Source organism: Sorghum bicolor, chromosome 7 (assembly GCF_000003195.3).
Source record: "Sorghum bicolor cultivar BTx623 chromosome 7, Sorghum_bicolor_NCBIv3, whole genome shotgun sequence".
Taxonomy (NCBI): Eukaryota; Viridiplantae; Streptophyta; class Magnoliopsida; order Poales; family Poaceae; genus Sorghum; species Sorghum bicolor.
Window position 1 is genome coordinate 26999274 of NC_012876.2, and position 17781 is coordinate 27017054.

A 17781-nucleotide genomic window follows, 5' to 3' on the forward strand; every position below is an offset into this window, starting at 1 on the left:
GAGGTGGGTGGAGCTGATGATACAGATCAAATGCAATGTCACGATATTGCATTGCCAAGTCATTAACGGTATCTAAGTGATGTGCCAGCTCCAGTTTCTCCAGCTGGAGCTGGTCCTCTCGTTGCCACGCGACATCCCGCTGTGCGGTGACCGTGGCCGCCATCTTCACGTACAAATCCTTAAGATACCTGGCCTTGCCCAACTTTGCGTTCATCCTAGTCAACTCATGCCTGTGTGTGCTCCTAGCTTCTTCCTCTCGGGCAATGGCTGCATTCCGCTCCTCCACCATCCGGGACAACATAGCCTCACAGTTCTCTGTAGCTTGTTTTTCTTTGGCCAGTTGAGCTTTAAGTTTGCCAATCTCCATAATATTGTACATTCTCTCTCTCATCACCTCAGTCAACTCGGCGGACAACCTGTCCACCTCCTGCTGAGGCGGTGAACGGCTACTGCTGGCTTGATCGCTGCGTGGAGCTAACTGATGTCGGGGAACTCCTTTTGGACCTGTCCTCTTACGCGGGGTCTGCTTCTGACGAGCCATCCTGTAGAGGGTAAGCTTAGATTAGTAAGAGAGACCTTAAAGGTTAGCAAGAATAGGTTTGTTTCTATTCACCCAACCCAAACAAGGAGGAAGGAACTTAACCAGTTAATACATCATGATGCATGCACGAACTTACGATTCCTACTAACAATTGTAACGACATTACTTTAAACTTTTACAACATAGGGCAATACTTTATGTTGCTCCTCCATACCACTTCAAAAATTCTAAGAAAGCCTATAGACAGGGGTAGGTTATAACTAAGCACTTGGACTCAAAATAGGCAGGTTCATAGTATTAGATCCAAACGAATTTTTGAAGCTTTTCAATGGGTACAGCAGTCATCTTAGCAACGAATGCTCTGATACCAGCTGTGGCAGAACCCCCTAAATGTTTGGGCCCACCGGCACCTGCCATTGTCCTAAGGACCTCTGACGGTGATGCCGGGAGTCCTCCCACCTTAGAAGTCCGATGAGCATCGCTGGACGCTCATTCCACTGCTACCTGTGGCGTACCAAGCTGGCTCGTTCTGACCACTGGTAATGGTCAAACAACGAGAACTGCTTCTTCTCGCCCTTACAGGATAGCAAGTAGCCACCTTAACACCAGGATCATTCGTTGCGAAGATAAAGCAGTAACTCAAACGACACAAGACTAAAATAATATTTCAGAGTAAAACAGCGGAAGTATTACATAACTTAATTTACAAAAGGAGTTCTTCCAAATAGTAGAGTGTTATTACAAGCCTGGTCCAGCGGAGCAACTGAAACTTTAGTACAGACAGTACAAATTTACAGACCCTGCCCATGGGTCACGCTCACTCTTCTTCGTCGTCAACCTCGACGACGGTCACACAACAGGGTCCGAAGCAAGTCGGCTCCTGTGCTTCACCTGCAACAGGGGTATTGAAACCCTGAGTACGGGAGTACTCAACAAGACTTACCCGATGGGAAAAGAGGAGAACTTAGGGATGCAGGCTTAGGGTAGACAAGGGGTGGCTGAGCAAGGAGCCAAAATGTTTTGCTAAAAGCTTACTAGTAGTGCATCTTTGTTTTCAAGTTTTAACCGCGAATTCCTCTCCCGCAGAGGCCGAGGAGTTCGAGGATAGTTTAACTAGTTGATCCCCACAGACGAATCCGTGGGTCCCTAATCCTAACGTCAAGTATTATTTATCGATGGCCATAGCTTCATGTCGCTATGAGTCTGGGAATTGGGATCCGAACCTCATGAGACATTTTCCCCTTTCTCATTTTATCATTCAGTTGCTTATTTAACTACGATGAGGGTCGAAGGAATTGAGTCTCCCAATCGGGGAGCAACGACGATTCGAATCGCTTAGCAATCCAGCTGGAGTTCCTAACCACCCGACATATGTAGAACCAAATCTTGCATATATCAACCTAAGTCAGGCTCTCCCCAAATTTGACCAGGTTCGCGGCACCCGAGAGCACAGTACCCCACCATCCTACAGCCGATCTAGATGTTTTCCGGTCATCTCAGATCCGTAAGGTGGGCACACGTTACTCTCGCCATCTTTCCACTCCCAGTGCGCGAGTAGCTGTTCGCGTCGAGGGATCACAAGACCGGGCTTACCGAGGGCAAGTGGCTAGTACTATAAATTCTCAACCCAGCAGGCCATCAACGGAACGGTCCTTAATCGACACAGTTGGAGACACTACTTTAAGACTCCATTCTTAAAGCAAGTCCACCGACCGGTCTCAAATTGAAACATCATTGATCATAAGTGTATTCCACAACAACCCTTCAAACTTTGCTTGAAAACCTATCTAGTAGCAGGGCTAAGCATCCCTACGCAGTTTTTAAAGTAAAACAGGTGCCAAGGACAAGATAACAAATATCAAGGTAGTAAATGCAGTAAGTAGGTTAACCCAATTCTCAACTATCTAATGCAGCATTTTCAATTCATAAGTGATAAAAGATTTAAAACATTCAAGGAGGGGTAATGCATCCGGGGTTGCCTTGGTTGCAGGGCAGAGAGGGACCCTCGGAGACTTCCCAAGTCTCGGATCCGACTTCCTCGAACGGAGCACCGACCTCGGGGTTCGGTTCAACGGGCGCTCCTTCGGTCACGGACACTATACGCAAAATGATGAATGCTCATGATATGCGTATGACAAATATGCAAGAAGGACCAAATCGAGTACAACTTGCCTTCTTGATGCAATACAGCATAATCAATAAGTAAAGTTGTTTAATATCTTAATGTTTTTACCCAAGAGGTTGCATCTGTAAACTAAGACTTTATTTAATTCATAATTATCTTAAATTAGTTAATTATTAATCCTATTTACCTTAATTAATTCTTAATTAACTACTAATGACAGTAATTAAGCATTAAGGCTAAATAATAATAAAATGCCAAAGGTCATTAGGGTTAATGACCTCAGGTCATCTCACAATCCCAAAATCACTCAACCCTAATTATGAGGATCTAAATAATCACTATTTAATTATTTTGGAATTATTATTTAAGTGCTAAATAAGGATTTATTAGTATTTTAATCAAACATTATCCAAATGCCACCAAATTTTGTGTGGAGCCAGGGAATAATATTCAGAGGCTCCCCACAATTTTTGGTGATTTTTGGACATACAAATAAATTATTAAAATTCCTAGAAGTTTTATTCACTAATTAAAAGAGCAAATTTTTACAGACATGTAAACTACCAGAAAACAGAATCCACTATTTTTCTTGTGTTCTACCCACTTTATGGAACCTATACAAAAACTTTCATCATTTTTGGATTAGCACACAATTTATCACATAATTTCAAACATCAAACAAAAATTGCATAAAAAGAAAAAGAAAAAGATCTTTGCGCAGTGGGCGGCCTGGATCTTGGCCCGCAGGCCGGCCCATGCGCGCTCGGCCCACAACCGCGCTGCGCGCGCTGCCCCTCTCTCTCTGAGCGGTCACTGACGAGCGGGTCCCGCTCGTCAGGCCCTCTCTCTGCGGGACGCTGACGGGGCGACCCCACCCGTCAGCTGCGTCCTCACCGCGCACGGCGGTTCGGCCAAGGCTCCGGCCGCCGTTGGCGAGGGTCTCGGCCGGAGTGCGCGTGCGCATCGGCTTCACTTCAACTCCGCGACACTGTGGACACCCCCTACCCACGCTCTACCCTACCTCTTCCACCTCGGTCACGAGAAGGGCGGGCAGCCGCCATGGCCGACCCTCGGCCGGCCGCTAGGGCCCGGTAGAGTGCAAGCCGACGGCCGAGCGAGCTTCCATAGGGGTTGGGGAGGGTGGTGCTCACGCTGCAAGGCTCGGAGAAGCAGCTGAAGCCGCTGGTGACGGAAGCAGTGTCGTCGGGCGGGAGGTCTGGCTCCGGCAAGCTTGTTCCGGCGATCCTGCTCACATTCAAGGAGAAGGAGCGAGAGCATGAGCAACCGGGGCACGGAAGGAACTTGAAACAGTCGCCAGCGGGGTGTGATACTCACTGGAACACCGTGGCCACGGGAAGAGCTCCGCGGCGGCGGTCTCGGCCGGAGTTGGAGAAGAGGGAGGAGCTCGGGCGTTTGAGGGGGTTAGAGAGGGAGCTTGGGGGTGCACTGGGTCCGCACGAAGGTGACGAAGACGCTGGGTTGCTCAATTTGGCTCGGGAAGGAGTGGTTATGGTGAATTGAAGAGGGGAGCTCGTCGGGGTTCTCTGGCTCAGGGCGGAGGAAACGCGCGGCGGCGCCCACGCTGGTGCTCAAAGGGGAGAAGGGAACGAGCCTGGGGCGTCCACGTCGCCTGGCGACGCTAGCAGGCAGGCAGGCTGCGTGCCTGCGCGCGCGCACGCGGCGCTGCGCGCGCGGCGGCCGTGCTGGACAGGGAGCCGGTGATCCCTATCGGGTCACTGTAGGAGACCCTTATCCCCTCTTTTCTGGACTTTGTGAAATTCAGCCGAAATTTGAACTGGAGTCAAATTTGTGTGAAAACAAAAGTTGTTCCAAATTTTATAAGCTACAAATCATCTTTTGGTGGCCAGGGCTGATTCTGAGTAGAAAATAGCTAATTTGGCCAAACAGTTTTGAAATTGAACTCAATTCAAAGAAATTCAAATTTTTGAATTGGGGACAAAACAGGATTTCCAAAATTACTTTTGATTTTGCATAACAACTTGAAAAACTCCCAACACGAAAGTTGCTCAACTTTTTGTGCTCTACAACTTTCATGTTGACCACTTTTTAAAATTCCAAATGGATTTTGATTTGGGGGTTTAAGTTGGAAAAGGGGACACTTTCTGGAAATCTGTATTTTCAAAATTACTTTGAATTTTGTATTGAAACTTCAAAAACTCAAAACACCAAAGTTGTACACCTTGACAAGATCTACAACTTTGCTTTTGAACTCATCCCCAAATTTTGCTTGGTTTTTGACTTATGCAAAAGGGGGCAAATCTAGGATCCAAAAATCAGGGTTTCCCCCCCTTGCTCTCGGAAATCTTCCACCCTAGGGTTTTTAGCAACCACACAAGCATCAACACACCACATAAGCACACTCTACCTCCCTAAGCTCAAGCAATCAAAGTAAACTTGTTTTAAGTTGATGCATACCAATGTGCTTAACAAATATGCTTTGCAATGCTCATGATGACATGATCCGTTTTTAGTAACCATAACATCGGGGATGTTACACACTTCCGCCCGGCGGGTAGGGCAGGTCTTGCTCGAGGATTTGCTCGATCAGGACGAGGCGCTCGCGGTCTTCGTCGAGCTTCATCTTGAGCTCCCGCAGCTGCGCGAGCTGCGCGGTTCTGTCTTCCTGAGGAGGGGGGTCGACCTGTCCGTCGTTCCCAGGCGTCCTGGGGTCTTCTCGCGCCGCGGGGGCTCGACCACCCGCAGCAGCATCCCGTGTCTCGTCAGTAGTTTCTACCGCCCCGTCGAAGTGATAGCATTCCCTCGTAGGGTCATAGCTATCTGTCTCGGAGTCGGAGTCCGGTTCGGCGGCGTAGAAACACCCACGTCCTTCCTCCAGCAATTGTTGCCTGAGGGAGGTGATCGAGTATCGTCCGGGGCCTAGACGACGGAGGCCTTGTACTCGGAAAACGTCCGGCAGCTCGGACGCCGGCCGCCGCGCTTCAGAGCTACGTGGGAGGACCATTGGTCTTTCTACGTACGTCTGGGCGTTTGGGCATATCGCCCTGGAGAGCGACGCCGCGGCGTTGTCCAATCCGAACGGCAGTGCCGCTCTTGGAGAGAACAACCCGTGTGGAAGTAGCCTAGCTGCGGTGGGGGAGAGCGCGCGAGACGCGTCCCCTCCCGTCTTCGCGCGGTGCTGAGTCGTCGCGCTTGTTGCTCCGTCACACGGTGCTGCCGACTTGTGGCCTACGTTCTGCCTCGCACGAGTTGTTGGTCGTGCTGAAGCCGAGGGGCCGCGGTGGTGCTGTCCGCGCCTCTTCTTAGGCGGGGAGGCGTGGTGGTGAGGGCGTCTCGGGGCCTTCAACCGTGCTGGCGTAACGCGGGCTCCTCCTGGTCCTTTGACTGAGAGCAAGATCATGTCGTAGCCGGAGCCCGTAGACATGAACTCGAGACTCCCAAACCAAATCACCGTGGAGCGCGGAAACGGCGAGGCAAGAGTAGCCATCCGGAAATGAGTGGGAAATCGATGAAAAACACGCAGGACCCCTACCTGGCGCACCAACTGTCGGTGTTTTCCCCCCGGGGGGGTCACACCAACGAGTAAATTTGTATGCGTGCTCCCTTTCCCGGATGGTGATGCAAGAAGACACAGAGATTTATCCTGGTTCGGGCAAGAGAAGGCCCTACGTCCAGCGGGGGGAGAGAGTTTGTATTATCTTGCACCTAAGTGCTTGTACAGGGGTGAATACAAGCGTGGTATGAAGTGTGGAGCTCTACTACGTATGAGCGTGGTCTTGTGTCGTGATCCCCTGTTCTATTCCTGAGTCCCTCCTTTTCTAGTTCCAAGGAAGGACCTAGGGTACATGTATAGGTGTAGGAATTGGAGTCGATAGCAGCATGGAGCGCTGACCTACTCGAGGTTTCCGTACCGGCATGCCCTCGAGCCGTCCCGTCTTAATAGCCTGGTGATGATCACGCGTGCCCCTGCATTCTGCTCTGCGCGCCGTCTTGGATTGGTTCGGCGGATGCACGCTTTCATGGCTCGGCGGCAAATCCGGCGGAGCGGTTACGGCGTGGTCAGTCGACGCCCGACTCGTCTCCAGGAAGGAGCCTGGTGAAGTCGAGGGTCGGACGCCGTACGAGGTGTCGATATCTGGAGCGCTGACCATGGGTGTCTCGAGGGGGTCCCGATTAGACGTTCCATCCTTGTTTCCCGCGTCCTGACACGCCCTGGGTCGTTCGGTGGGAAGGCTGCAAAAAGAACGATGGGACAGAAGCCTGTTCCCTATCACGCCTCCCGTGACCCGTGTGTTAGGTGGGGAAGCGTCAGGTGCATTAAATGCCCTGGCTCTCGTGCGCGCGTCAGGCGGCAGACAGTGTCCTTGCGCTCGACGCCTCTCGGTTCGCTCGAGCCCGCTACCGTATTCGACGGCAGTTGTCGCTCGAGCCCTGACCGATTCGCTCGACGCTATTTCCGTCTTCGAGGCTGCGGCCGTCGATGGCCGCGCGTGTGTACGGATGGTCTCGTTATACGCATTGGTGAGGGTACCCCTTGTTGATACCCTCGACAGCGCGCGTAGCCTTTTTCGTCGGTTTTCTTGAATAAATAATTTCCAGAAATTGATTCAAAACTTGTAGAATTCATATCTTGAGTTCTACAGCTCCAAAGTGGATGAAATAAATTTTGGTGTGCTCTATATTTCCAGATCTACAGTTTGATGTAACTGCATGTCATGTTTGAGTAACTTTTCTGAATGAATATATTTAATCCATGTTTTTGCTAGACTTGGAAAATGCATAGTAAATGAAATATGGTTCAGAAAAATGCGAAACTTGATTTGTTGGCTCTGCATGTATGTTTACTCACTGGGAAAATATTGCTACATATTATTTGGTGTATAAATGGATTTATGGTAATTTAAATGCTTGCATGGCAGTGATTCATGATTTTTAATAATTAATTGGATCATGCAATAAATCTGGAAAATTTTGTGGGTGTTTCTTATGATATTAGACAAATTGTAAAAATATGAAATCTGTTGTTTGACACTTATACCACAGTAGAGTAATTGTACTTGCCCTTATTAATTAATCTTGTAAATTTTGTAGCTCAAAATAAGTACCCAAAAATTATGAAAAATTTATAGTAGACTTTATGCTTGACTGATAGTCTCCTATAATTTTTGTAGAATTTATTGATGAACAGAACTGCATGTAAATTTTGATGGGCCTACAAATGAATAAAGAAAATTATGAATTGTTATATATAGGTTGAATAGAATAAAAGGGGTTTGGTGTATCTTTGAAGCATCATGTGGGTTGCTGGTTACACTTGAACACATTGATAGAAGAGAATGCAATAGATGTTTAATTCAATTGTCTGTTCTTGGATGATGTTGACTACCTTGTAAAGAGCATGACCAATTAAATCACCTATGCATCATGTCATGATCATTGGTACCTTTTCATACAAGCATCCACTCGGGCATCTCGCACTCCACTCACAAGCACACATGCATCATACAGGATCGCAGGAGAACGAAGTGGGACCCGAGGAACCTGAAGAGATTCAGGAGCAGGAACCTCCGGAAGCACAGGAACCCGGAGAGGAGCTGCAGGAGTGTCCGGATCACCGACCCAACACGTTTGAGAAAGGCAAGCCCCGGAGCATTCTAAGTCTCCCTATTCTCGCTAACTTAAGTGATAGGAGTTGGTTGATACTGTTGATGCATGGGTACTCCTTGTTATCACCCCTCGTTATCTACCTTGTCCTATGTAGATAGGTGCGGAGTCTATGCTTAGCTTGCTTAGTCCGGTAGAAGTCGGGCGATTTCCTGTCACCTGCGAGATATAGGTGGATACCTGCTCGATTAAGCAGTGATTGCTCTGGGAAAAGAATAACCAAGTGTGGAATGGAATTGGAGACCGGGCAGGGTCTTATGGTGGGTTGACCATAGTGCCCCTGCCTGTGTTGATTAAGGACCGATCGTTGACGGCCCTCTTGTCATGTTGAACGCATGCCCCACACTTAGCTGGAAGGATAAGTCGTTCCGACCGCGAAGCCTGAACACTATCCGGGCCGGGAATCGAGCCGCCATGCGCTGTATTGGTGATGGTTGAGGAGAACGACGAGGGCGCGGCGCGCAACCTTGGTATACCTTGGATACCTCGATCGCTGGAACGGTCCTCGGGTACGGGCGGTGCCTGCCGAACCTGCAAATTAGTCCTGGATAGTGTAATACGGTGATCTGTAGCTCACTTGATCAGTGAGTGTGGTTTGTGTGGGGAATACCTCGCCAGCTGGTTAGAAATCGATTCGAATCGCCATCGCTCCTGGATAGTGAGCACTTGACATGAGCCCTGTCCTCGTAGTAAGGACTATGGAACACTTGGGTTATAATGATAAATGGTTTTATGAAATGCTATGATGAGGTACTATCATATCACTATACTTGCTTGTAATAGTACAGGTGCAAACCTAGACAATAGGTAATGATACTTTCAACTTGAGCAAACTAAAGGAAGAAAGATCTATATAGGTTATAGTAATCGAATCTTGCAGTTATGCAAAAAGATTGTCAGCTACCCCACTATATAGCCTTCATGATCCTTGAAGAGTTTTTATTTTTGTTTTATGACGGGTAAGTCTAGCTGAGTACCTTCTCGTACTCAGGGTTCTACTCCCATGTTGTTTTGCAGATGGTCAAATGTACTATGGTTATTGCATCCTCTGTCTGTACCCAGCCATGGGTGATGACTAGACCAAGGGCGATGGTCTCTCCGTCTTCTCTTTTGCTTTTGTGGGAATGACCGAATTATGGCACTGTATCAGACTAAGTGTGTGTGATGTATTTTCAAACTATGAGGCTTCTGCTACCTGTGAACTTGGTTTGTAATAACTTTAAGAACTCCGATGTATTTTATGAATGTTGTAATCTGGATGTATTTGTGAATGGCGACCGCTAAACTTATTACGATCTTGGCTGTTGTGCGATATGTGGATTGAAATCCTTCGAGATTTCACGGACTACCGGGATTATATGGGCTTAAGCGTGATGGTTTGACTATGCAAATGGTCACTGTTAGGCTTAATCTCTTATAATTTGGTCGGTTCTGTTACAAAATCTCACATATAGCCACAAATATGGGTAATATCAATAGTCAATGCTTATTATATAACATACTTAGTATAAAAGATATAACCTTAGATAGCAAATAGCGGAAAGACACTCCATTCTTTAGGCAAAAGCTCCAAATCCACAGGGACAACTGTTTGGTTGAGCACAAGCCTAAACTCTTCTACAAACTAGCAATCTGGTACCCATCCGGCAAGCATAAGGACATCTCGTACTCAGCAAGAATAACATAGGTGTCGGTGTTTTCCCCATGGGGGGTCACACCAACGAGTGAATTTGTATGCATGTTTCCCTTTCCCAGATGGTGATGCAAAAAGACACAAGGATTTATCCTGGTTCGGGCAAGAGAAGGCCCTACGTCCAACGGGGGAGAGAATTTGTATTATTTTGCACCTAAGTGCTTGTACAAGGGTGAATACAAGCGTGGTATGGAGTGTGGGAGTTCTACTACGTATGAGTGTGGTGTTGCCTTGGTTGCTCTCCCCGTCTCCGCTCCTGGGCTTCCCCTTTTATAGTTCCAAGGAGAAGCCCAAGGTACAAGTAGAGGTGTCAGAGTAGGGGTCGATAGAGGCATGGTGCGCTGACCTACTCGAGGCCTCCGTACCGGCGTGGTCTCGAGCCGTCCCGTCCTGGTAGCTTGATGATGATTACGCGTGCCCTGGAATCCTGCTCTGCGCGCCGTCTTGGACTGGTTCGTTGGTGGCACGCCGGTACGATACAGCGGCGGATCTGTCGGAGTGGTTGCTTTGTTACCATTCGATGTCCAACCCTTCCCCTGGAAGGAAACGGGTCTGGTCGAGGGTCGGCCGTCGTGCAGCGTTTCGCTGTCCAGAGCGTTGACCCTGGGTGTCTTGAGGGGATCCTGACTAGACGTTCCATCCCTGCTCCCCGTGTCCTGACACGCTCTGGGTCGTTTGGTGGGGAAGGCTGCAAAAAGAATGACGAGACGGATGCCTGTTCCCTGTCACGCTTCCCGGGACTGGCGTGTTAGGTGAGAACGCGACAGGCGCATTAAATGCCCTGGTTCCCGTGCGCGTGTTAGGCGGCGGGCGGCGCCCTTGCGCTTGACGCCTCCCGGTTTGCTCGAGCCTACTTCCGTATTCGACGGTAGCGGCGCTCGAGCCCTGATCGATTCGCTCGACGCCTTTTCCGTCTTCGGGGCTGCGATTGTCGGGGACTGTACGTGTGAGCGGCTAGAGCGTCGAGTTGAGGGCCTCGACCTGTGTACGGGTAATCTCATCATGCGTAACAATTACGATACCCCTTACTCATACTGTCGACAATAGCCCCTGAGTCTCCATTTGAGCGCTGGAACTCAAGTGGAGGCTTTATTTTGCGGTCGAATCTCTGTGGGGGCGCGCGAGCGACCCCGCTGGGGTAGCCCCCGAGCCCTTGGAGGAGTTTTTGACTCCTTCGAGGGCTATGTTGCCTAATTCGCGAAAACGCTGTCGACACCCGTGGTGGAAGCTTCTGATTGGCTCGCTTTGCATGGGGGTTTCGATGTACTCTCGGTAGAGCGAGCGTCATCCACCCCAAATTGAGTTCCTAACGGGCAGTCCAAGTGATAACCCATGCCCCTTTCGAGGGGGTCAGCTGTAGCCTGGAGGCGTTCTCATAAAGCGGGGTCGACGTGGTCGGGGATACCAGACTCGTTCGATAGAGTCCAGCGGCTCGATGCCTCCCATCGGGGGGATTCCACTCGACTGTCTCGACCCTACCTTGGACATCCCCAGCGAGTTCTCGAGGTGGGCCTCGGTTTTTGACCACTCACTGGGCATGCCTAACTCCGGCGCTCAAGATCTGCTGTCGAACCCTTCTGGTGGGCCAGCCTGCGACCTCCCGAGGCTTCTGTGGGTGCGTTCCTTGACTTACAAGGGAAGGGAGAAGTCGTGGCGGTTTGCCTTTCTGCCCATTGGGTGCGTCTTTTCAGGCGGGAGACGTTGCAGCACTGTACCAGCGTAGAATTCGGAGCGCCTCGTCTGTGAGTTGGGAAAGGACCGTTAGGCGGCGCATTTACGGGGGGGAGTTACCTCATTTATCGGATCTGTCCGTTGGTGGGTTGCTGCCTATAAATATCCCACGGCGTCGCCGCTGCTTTCCCTTCCGCCTTCCGCCTTCTTTCTTGCCTCAGCAACTCCGCCGTCTTAGATCTCCTGCCATCTCACACACGCGCGCGCCCTCGAGCAGTAGCGAATCCGCCGTCCTTCCGTCCAAGATGCCTGTGAGACTTGTTGCCGCTGACGAGTGGCGTCCGTCGTCGATGACGGAACGCCGATTGCTGGAGCTTGAGAAGGAAGGGCTCCTGCGCCATCGCACTTCGCTTTCGTCGCCGGAGTGGATCGCGCCGCCAGCGGACCACAGGGAGCCCAGGCCGCCCAAGGGCTATGTGGTTTCATTCGCAAAGTTCCATCGCCATGGCCTGGGCGCTCCCTCGGGCCGCTTCATGCGGGCACTCTGCCACCATTACGGGGTGGAGCTCCAGCACTTTTCCCCAAACGCCATCACCGTCGCGGCGGTCTTCGCCGCGGTGTGTGAGGGCCATTTGGGGATGATGCCCCACTGGGAGCTGTGGCTCCACCTCTACAGGGGCGAGCTCTTCAATGCCCCTACTGGGACCACTGGCGTGAGGAAGCCCGTGCGGGCGGGGTGCCTCAACCTCGTGCTGAAGACAGGGAAGACAGCGAGGCCGCAGGAGTACATCCCGGTGGGATTGTCGACGAACCACGCCGGATGGGACTCCCAATGGTTCTACTTGAGGAACGACGACGATCTCCTTCTGGCCTACACCGGTTGCCTGATCACGGAGCGCCCGGAGAACTGGACGTATGGCGTCGTCCAAGCTCACCAGTCGCGGCTCGACCCCCTCCTCGACGCCTTGAAGAAGCTGCGTACGAAACACCTAACCGCCGCTCTTCTCCTCTCGGCCGTTCATCATCGGAGAGTTCTCCCATTGATGTCCCGGCCACTGAGGATGGACGAGATGGGCCCTGGCATCTCGTCTCGGGACCTCGAGGTGTGCCGGATGTCTAACGAGGCTCCGGCAGATGACCTAGTCGCAGCCCGGGTTAGGGCGGCCATTGCCGGCGATTTCAAGACGGAGCACGTTAACGACTTTCCCATGAGGCCCGATGCGGGTTCGATCGACCTGGTATGCTCTTTTCTCGTACATGGCTTCAATTCTAGATTTCCTTCGACCCCCCCTTTTTTTAAAGTTTTCCTTTGTTCCGGCAGGGGCGAATCGATGTCTGGTCCTCGAGGCCTCCAGTAAAGGAGGACAAGGTCGATCGTGACGCACGGCGCCAGTCCGCCGAGAAGCAAAAGTCCGTCAAGGACTCTGTGAAGAAAGGAGAGAAGAAGAAGAACCTCGACTGCCAAGCGCTAGAGGCGCATCGAGCTAAGTCCAGGTAGAGGGGGGAGCCTGAGGAAGAATCCCCCAGCGACGACGATGGCGGAGATGGCGATGATGACAGTGATGACTCCGAGGGGATGGCGTCTCATCTCGATCGGATCCTCGAGGGTTCGCCTCGAGGCGATGTCGATGTCCCATGGACGGGGGCGACGAAGGAGGGGCCAGGCGGATCTCACCGCCCCCGTGCTGACACTCCTCCTGCGCTTGTGCCGAGTCGAGCCGTCCCGCACCCTCAACCTCCCCCTGCATCAAAGGCGGATAGCCGGGTTAAGTACCGGGTGACGGGACCGTTGACCCGTGGCCGCGCTGCGGCCTCCAACAAGGGGGAGACCGGCCGCAGGAGCGCTAGTCCCGGTGCTCGCCAGGTTGGAGATGCTGGGCCAAGACCAACGCCTGCCCTCGAGGGGTCGAGGGCCTTGACGCTGGGTGGCTCGAGCCCTATCGGTCGTGGTACCGGTAGGCGAGCCGTTCTCCCTGTGGGGTAAGTTCTTCGACGCTGTTATTCTTATTCTCCTGGTTCTTTGCGTTTTCTCATATAACAGTCTTCTTTACGCCCATTCTTCCCTTAGGTTGAAGCGGGCGCTTGAGCAGGCCCAGCCTTCGACGGCGAAGAGGCTCAAGGTGGGAGCAACCTCCAAGGAGCCAGGTCAGTAGCTTGTTCAGGGGATTTGTGTTGTTCTTATATTGGTCATCATAGTGACTGGCCTTTGTTTTTTGTTTTACAGGCTCCTCCGAACCTCAGCTGCCGACCGGCACCGAGAGCGCCCCACCTCGTCCCTTGGCGGGTGATCCTGCCCCGTCGTCGCCAAAACAAGCCGAGGCGCCCTGGCCCCAAGGGCAGGAAGGAGCCCCCGAGCCTCCCCGATCGGGGATCGAGGGGGATCCCATTACCATAAGTGATGGGTCCGGCGGTGATGGGACCTCGACGGATGCCCTTCCTATGGATGAGGAGGCTCAAACTTCTCTTGTTGCGGGACGGACGCCCTGGCCTGCCGGGCTTCGCTCCCTCTAAGAGTAGAAGAAGAAAGAAGAGGAGGAGCACGAGCAGGAGACGCGGCGGTAGCTGCAGGAGCAGGACCGCCGACAGGAGCCGCAGGAGCTCGAGGAGCAGCAGCAGCAGCAGGGGGGCCAGCCGTTGGAGGGACCGCTCGAGCTTCCTCCTCACAGTCCGCCTCAACCAGTACCGCCGGCACCGCAAGAGCCCGGGGACTAGGAAGAGGGTCTGCCGGTTTAGGGTTTAGCCCCAGCGTGGCTCCGTCCAGGGGCGCCCGTCGCGATCCCGGCAGAGTCGGGGTGGGCGGACGGCGTGGTGGCGCTTGCCTGCATGATGCGCACCCCCGTCGACCCCGAGTCCGAGATCAGGAGGACGATCTACGGTATGGACGGAATCGCCCCGGGATTCCTCCGGGAGCGTCGGTCGTGGGAGGACCACATTCCCGCTGAGGAGGACGAGATCGGGACATCTGGTAGCAAAGATGGCACCTAGAAGACGGTAGATGACGACGGGCGGTTCCCCTCCATCGTCGACTTGTTCCTGCGCCATGGGGGGTCCCTCGAGACCGTCGAGGACCTTATTCGCGGCGTCAAGGCGTGGGCTGACCAGGAGATTGAGAACTGGTGCCCCGATCGGATCCGCATCCGGGCTTCCACCGATCCGTCTGAGCCCAACATCTTTTTGGACGATCGGAAGGAGGCTGAGAAGTGGGAGCACGTCGAGGAGCTCCGCCTCTAGTTGAAGCACGTGGTGAGGCTCCTGTCGGACGTTGTAAACAACGGGCTCGGGCCAGCCTACTTTGTAAGTCTCTTAGTCTTTGAATCTTTAGGGAACTTGTTGGTATTGGGTTCTAACTGCTCGATCACCTGCTCGCAGGACCTCAAAGAGACATCCTGTATTAAGTCAAGCTTCATTCATGCCACTAGAGGCGGCTGGGAGCAGCTCCCGCTCCTCAAAGACCAACTCCTGGAGTCGCAGGAAAAACACCTCAAAGCTTATATGGATCTCTTGGCGCTCGAGGAGGAGAAGAAGGAGAGGGAGGCTGCCCTGGCCGAGGCTCGAGAGGCCTCAAAGAAGGCTGTGGAAGAGGCCGTGCTGCTGAGGGAGCGGGCTCTGACGGTCGAGGAGGCTCCGTCCAAAGCCCGGGAGGAGGCCCTGTCCTACAAGAACGTCGTTGCTGATCTGGACCAGGAGAAGGGTCTCCTCAAGACTGACCTAGACTCCCTTCGAGAATCCTTCCAGAGGATGAAGGTGGAGCATGTGAATGGTGAGATCGCCAGGAGCGCCGTGGAGGAAGCCAAGAAGAAGGCCCTCGAAGACCTCGAGGCGGAGCGGACTCGATCCCGCAGCCTCTCCAACGACATCGATCGTCTGAAGGGAGAGCTGCTGGAGAAGAATGGAGCCATTTCTCAGGCTGGCAAGGCGATCGAAGATCTGCGTGTTGCCAACACTGAGCTGGCACGCTCTAACAGAGAGATCGAGAGGGCCAACACCAGAGTGGTTGGCGAGAACACAGCTCTAGAAGAGAGTGTCCGCGGTACGTTTCTATTGTCGGGTTTTCTTTTCGAGATGTGCTTGGTTTTATCTAAAGCTTTTTTTTGCGTTGGCGTTCACATGGCTTAAAGATGAGCTCTTGGCTGCCCAAGTCAAGGCTCGCAATGCCAAAGCCCAGCTCGAGGGGGAGGTTGCTTTGAACCGTCGACTGCGGACGGCGATAAGCGATCTCTCGACCTCTTGGGAGGTTGAGCCCGTGGACGAGTCGAAGGAGGAAAGTTGAGGCGACTCGCTGGTCGATCAGCTGTGCTACTTAGGCGTGACGCTGAGGGATCGAGTGCGGGATGCTCTCCACATCGGGGTGAAGCGGGCAATGGCTGTCGTCTGCTCAGGCTTCTCTTACGACATGGAGGTGGTGTCCCATGGCTTCGTCACCGACATCTCCAAGACCGACGCGGAGAACGAAGAGAGGCTCCACGCCTTGATCGACGACGCAGAGGTTCCTGGAGAGAGGTTGGCTAAGCTGTTCGAGCCAGAAGTACTGCCTCCTGAGACTAGAACGGGCGCAGGCGAGGGCGGTGAGGACCGTGATGCGGACTGAGGCTTGCGAGCCTGCTTTGGGTGCCTAGACCACTTTGTACAGTACTTTGCTACTCTATCTTTAAGCGGTATGACATTTTTTAAGTGGTTGTCAAATGTTTATCTGTCTTTCCGCTCGAGGCTCCTTTACTTCTTCTTGCGCCTATGTTTGTTTTTTCCCACTCGGTCTTTTGTTTAAGGCGGTCTCGATTGCCTTAAGGGTGAGGGGGCGACTAGAGATTCTGTAGCCCGGGGGCATAGGAGATCTCAGGCTCGTCGTTTCTCGGCCCTTATGGGGCTCGAGGTACCTTTACTACTCAACCGCACGAGAATACTGATGGGAATGAAAAAGGTTACTTGGTTTTTTCGACACCTGGGGGGGGTCGCCCCCCTGCTAGCCCCCGAGGGGGTATCGACTATGATAGGTCATAGTCGGTACCCCCTTCTAATCGTCGAGATTTTGACTCGTGAAAAAGTAAAATGCTCGGAGGAAAGACTTTGTTTATTCATGCATTCATTTACAAAAAACCTTGGTACAGAATGTACGTGGGAACATAGAGCTTTGAAATTCTAGGGATAGAATCGACGTAGTTGTTCGATGTTCCACACGTTGGTGAAGATCGCCCCCTTTTCATCTGCGAGCTTATATGTTCCCGGTTTCAAGACCTCTGCCACCACGTATGGGCCTTCCCAAGGTGGAGTCAGCTTGTGGCGCCCTTGATTGCTTTGCCGCCGTCATAGGACGAGGTCGCCCACGTTCAGGTCCCTCTTGCACATGTGCTTGTCGTGGTAGCATCGGAGCTTCTGCTGGTACCTAGCGGAGTTGAGGAGTGTCATGTCTCGAGCTTCCTCGAGCTGGTCGACCGCGTTCTCTTGAGCCTCCTTATTTGTTTGCTCGTTATATGCTTTGAGTCGAGGGGACCCATATTCAAGATCTGTCGGGAGCACTGCCTCAGAGCCGTAGACCATGAAGAACGGGGCGTCGTCCTTAAGCTCCATAGGACCGAGGAAAGCTCCTCGACCCATTTCTTGCCAAATTTCTTCAAGCGGTTGTAGATCCTTGGTTTGAGCCCTTGCAAAATCATGCCATTGGCACGCTCGACCTGGCCGTTAGTTCTAGGGTGGGCCACTGCAGACCAGTTCACACGGATGTGATGCTGATCGCAGAAGTCCAAGAACTTTTTGCCGGTGAACTGAGTGCCGTTGTCAGTGATGATGACGTTGGGAATCCCAAACCGGTAGATGATGTCGGTGAAGAAAAGGACGGCCTGCTCGGAGCGGATGTTGGTGATGGGTCGAGCCTCGATCCATTTGGAGAATTTGTCGATGGCCACCAACAAGTGGGTGTACCCACCTTTTGCCTTCTGTAGAGGTCCTACCAAGTCGAGCCCCCATACCGCAAACGGCTATGTGATGGGGATCATCTGGAGAGCGTGGGCGGGCAGGTGTGTCTATTTGGCGTAGAATTGGCATCCGTGGCATGAGCGTACGAGCTCGATGGCGTCAGTTACGGCCGTTGGCCAATAGAAGCCTTGTCGGAAA